The 5,073-nt window shown below is 36.1% G+C and overlaps 1 long non-coding RNA gene across 1 annotated transcript; it reads right to left on the bottom strand.

Annotated features, from left to right (window-relative positions):
- Window positions 1-2,374: 2,374 nt before the first annotated feature.
- LOC139711487 (uncharacterized) lies at window positions 2,375-4,443 on the bottom strand. Its single transcript, XR_011709524.1, has 3 exons — window positions 4,323-4,443; window positions 3,531-3,676; window positions 2,375-2,639 (listed from the first exon to the last, which is right to left on the bottom strand). It is a non-coding gene; the product is annotated as an uncharacterized lncRNA (long non-coding RNA).
- Between the last annotated feature and the right edge of the window lie 630 nt (window positions 4,444-5,073).

Genomic DNA, 5,073 nt, shown 5'->3' with positions numbered 1-5,073 from the left:
TTACCGCTAGAAAGGAGCGGTAAGTCCAGCGGTAAGGGTTTTATGCAACAGGGCCCAATATTGTCATATTCTATTCCTAGGTAGCCACACACTAAGAAATCAGGGTTCAAAATTGAACCTCTAGGCGTGATGCAATAGCAGCACCCCTTTTCCCTCAAAATTTGAACCCCTGTCTAGGGTTCAATTTTGAACCCCATAAAAATGAACCCTCTGAATTCAAAACTGAACCTCAAGGTTTATTTTTTATGGGGTTCAAAATTGAAAAATTGAAAATTGAAAATTGAAAATTGAAAATCATAAAAATGAACCCTCTGAGTTCAAAACTGAACCTCAAGGTTTATTTTTTGCACCCAGGCAGGTTAAAAATTGAACCTCTGAAGGATACATTGTTCAACCTCAAGGTTGTAAAAAGGTTCATTCTTCCACCCAAAAGGGTTAATTCTTGAACTTTTCAGATATCAAAATTGAACCCTTTGCGGTGCATCTACGCTCCCTGGTTTTTATTTTTCCTCCTTAATGGGTTACATATATACTTTATATATATATATATATATATATATATATATATATATATATATATAAAGTATATATGTAACCCATTAAGGAGGAAAAATAAAAACCAGGGAGCGTAGATGCACCGCAAAGGGTTCAATTTTGAATACATGCATGTATTAAATATATATATATATATATATATATATATATATATCCTGCTGAAATAATGGAGATGTTCAAGCTTAAAGTACAGCAGTGTTCAGAGTTGTTCAATCAAACACATACTCCTTAACAATGCCACCACCAATTCATTGTACATGCTGCTCATACTTCATGTTTGGCACACACTTTGCACAGAGAAATTACAACATATCTGCATCACAGATGATTACATTTCATGTTTGTTTAATAAAGTCTTGGGATGATAAAAAACGAGGAAAATTAAATAAAGAGAAATTCCCCATTTTCGTACATTATCTAAGTACAGTTCATCATTTGGTACATACAAACTTGTCACTTTCATTTGTCAAGATGGATGCATTTCTGCATTCACACAAAAATGCACATGTATTAATTTCATAGGCTAGGTTTTCATCATTCAAAACAAAGAATTAAGTCAAATCAAGTTTTTGCATTATAATGTAATACATGTACAATTAAGAAAGTTAAATACAATACATGTACATAACATATACTCATATAGTAATGGAATACAATGTATATTTAAATTTTGTAAATAAGGGAAAACAATATTCCCTGATGAAAAAAAAATGTATCAAAGATCTGTCATTATATTATCATTACATCATTTCAATTCCCTATAAGAATTTCTTTATGACAAAAAATGAACATAAAAATCTCTCCCAGCAGAAAAAAATGAAACATTTGCAATCCATGTGCGTTGTGCAAAAAGTACACTTTTATCATCTAAAGAAAGCAGAGCTGTTAATTCCAGATGTTGCATTTGCAAGCAGTTACAACACAGTGAATTCAGGTAAAAAAATAAAACAGTTGAATAAAAGGTATACATGTACATTACAAAACCTTCATGGTTAGTTTCCACATGCATAGAAGGAAACAAAATGGCCACAATACTTTCCAGCTACAGGTATATGCAAATGAATGAAAATACTTCATAAATTAAAGATTAATATCTAGAGACCTTCAAAAAAGAGGGATCATTAACAAGTAATCAAAGCACAGTACACAAATATTGGTAGGATTTCCGTGAACACATCTTTACATGGCTAATGTTTACATACTATAATTGTAAAGGTTAGTATCCTCACCTGTTACATAACAGAAGGAAAAGAAGGATACCCAGTTTGCTGAAACTGCAATAAAATAAATAATCAACACCACTAATACACACACACACATGCAAATTGTGACAAGCAAAAAAGGAAAAAGGACCCCCCCCCCTTCCTCTAACAGCATCCAATTAACCCAAAGTATGGGGATATGTCTATTCCATCGATATAGGGATGGCAATTGTAACTAGAATCACACTGTACGAGATATGATAGAAGAGAGAGGAACACTCAGAGATAATAGTAGGATAGCATAGGCAGGATAGGAGAGGCATAAAACAGGAAGGTACAGGAATTGTCCAGCTTTATACAGAAAGCTTGAATGATACCACTGTACTACAGTGTAATTCTCAGTGCTGGCTCAAGGCTAAAATTCATCTTCCACCCAAAACATCAAAATGCAGCTTATATTCATAAGCAAGAATGACAAGAAAACCAAACTACTCTAGCTGCAAGAATTTCTATAACAACCTCGAGGATGATAGTACTGTACAAAGTGTCAGCATGCAAAACAATACATTTTTTGTGTTTTAGTCATTTAGGCAGAGGATGATACACAATGCAAAGCAGATACAAGTATTAACTCATCACGATACAAGTAGCCACAGGGTTGTAACTCTACAGTGATTTCTTTAAAATCATTCGATGAAGTGTTCTTCACAATACAATATTACCTGCCAGTATACTACACTGATTTTATGAAGACTGTTTCAGACTGTAGTTGATTGCCCTGGACAAAGGTTTCATCATGGATGCATCTGTAGAACTGAGTGAAGTTGTAGCGATTCATTCCACGAAGACAGCTGAAGAAGGTGCCTCAGTCATGCAGAATACCTGGGGGAAAACAACAACAACAACAAAAGTGTTACACTCTCCTCTGTATAGTGATGCAAAAATGTACAATATATCATATATTTATTGAGAAGATTAATTTCTGGGAGGAAGGAAAACCCCAAATTGAACATTTCTATGGGTTGCACTTTCCTGACAAATCACAAGTACAACACACTCTACACACCCTCTTAAGCTTAAATTTGATTGTAGGGTACTAGTAACAATCTCAAAACAATGCTATACTACATGTACAATGTAATTCTAGAACTTTAATAGACCATACACTCTACACTGAAAAATTGAAAATGCTCTGCCATCTGGATGAAATATATGCCAATGAAGAACAGGTGAAGTCAAAATTACTTGTGAGGGCCATCAACCCTCTCCATGAAAAAGGTCATATTGATCATGTACCGAGTTTTCCCATTCAATGCAAAAATGCAGATTAACTTTGAACTGGGAACAACTGTTGATTGAGAGAAGAGAGATGACCAGTCCACTCGTATACTAGTACTGGGACAAACGTCTTGTCCAGGATCATCCTCCTTTTATGTTGATGTAGTGACTGCATCAGCAATTCGGTACAGCGTATTTGGCCCAGTATACACTGGACTCCTGTTATAATGAGGTCCTCAGGGCCTACAGTTTTCTTTCGTTTTATCAAAGTTTTGTTGCAACCAAACAAGTAAACAATAAAGCAACAAATGTAGAGCCAATAACATTATGGCCTCAATTTCAATTTTGTTGTAACGTTATTTATCAGAACAGGAGTGCACTGTGTGTATGTATAAAGACTGATGCATTAAAGAGTTCCATAAATAATACATCTGAACATACAATGCAAAAAAAAAAAAAAAAAAATGAGACACAGCAGTCTCGTGATCAACTCACAGTATTGTTCTTTGGCAGATCCAGTACAGGTCAGTTGCAGGTTAGGTGGCAGAGACATATGGCAGCAGACTTTTCCGGACTTTGCGAAATGTTGGCAAGGTTTCTTTCTTCCTTGGCGTTGTAGTGTTGCGATTCCTGCGTTAAATCTATTAAGCACATGTACAAAAGTAAACCGAATACATGGTATGTCATCTTTGATAATCCAACTAAAAAACAACAGTAATGTAGAGCTGTGCAAGAAAGAATTGGATGCTATATACATGGCCACAGGAACCAGGGGGACTCGGGCCCCTAATTTTTCGGCACAATACAAAGGGAAACATTATAATTGTCCCCACTTCGGGTCCCCATTCCCCCCCCCCCCCCAACTTTCTTTACCCGAAAGTGTGTAAGTGGCACTAGAAAGAAATACATGTAGATAAAAACCTGGAAGTGTGAGCACCATAAGGATCTGTTTTTGCGCTGAATACTTTTTTTTTTTTTTTTTTTTTTTTTTTTTGCTTGTAAGCTGAAACCTGGAAGTGTCACCAGAAGTTGCATTCAAGGCCTTTTTTTTTTTTTGCTTGTTAGCTCATGAAACTAGGAAGTGCCCCCCCCCACTTTTGAAAACCTTCCGCCAACAGTGATACAAAGACTCTGCATGGCATACTGCAATTAATCTTACAAGATTAACCATTCGATCTTTGCAACTCTTACAGATAATTAATGCTGCATTTGCAACATTCATAAGAAAACAGTTTTTATATCAAAGGGAGCAAAAGTGCATTTTCCTGGCCTGCAGAGAAAACTCACCTTTGCCTTGGTGTCACAAGTAGAGAAGAAGCTTTGACATCAGGTTTCATACCGAGAATACTCCCAGGGAGTAGGATGCAGTTCAGCGCAGCATAGTCCATAATGAAACAAACAACATCCTTCATTTGCTGCTAGGACAAGGATGCTTCAAACACCTTTGACCTGAAGAAAGAAAGAAAGAAAGGGGAAAAAGAAAGAAACTTGCAATGGTAACACAGAAATTTGAATTTATATTGAACTGTTCATGTGCAGTAGGCCCTATAACAAATCTGCAGGTAACAGTACCGTCAATGCGATACAAAGCATAAGGGTCTGAGTAACGTACATTTGTTGTACCGGTACGGGTACCAATTGTAACCTCAAATTTACCACCACCCACCAGTTTAATATGTAGATGAATGATGTCTGCATAGCGCATGGTGATGTCAATAGGCTATTATATAGATTGCTCACACTTAATACAATGTACTAGTCTGCTACATGACGTACAACGCTGCTGGCAACTTGTATTTTCACTTCGAAATCAGTATAATTATGATCGACTGTTGTTCACCATGTCCATAGATATAAAGTTTGGGCCATAAAGTTTATACATGTACTGTAGATCTACTTGAAATATCTCTTCTTTTTTTTTTCTTTTCTTTTTTTTTTTGATAATCAGTACCGGTATCATCAGCTTCACACCCTTGCCACACTGACACAGCTAAACCTTTTAGTCTAGCTAGTCGGCCACTATATACCGGCGACAAGA

The sequence above is a fragment of the Diadema antillarum genome, unplaced genomic scaffold, assembly GCF_040938485.1.
Source record: "Diadema antillarum isolate AM-2024a unplaced genomic scaffold, OU_Dant_1.0 seq00001661_RagTag, whole genome shotgun sequence".
In the NCBI taxonomy this organism is placed as follows: Eukaryota; Metazoa; Echinodermata; class Echinoidea; order Diadematoida; family Diadematidae; genus Diadema; species Diadema antillarum.
Note: the sequence above shows the minus strand (reverse complement) of the source record. Positions and strands in the feature narration are given on the sequence as shown.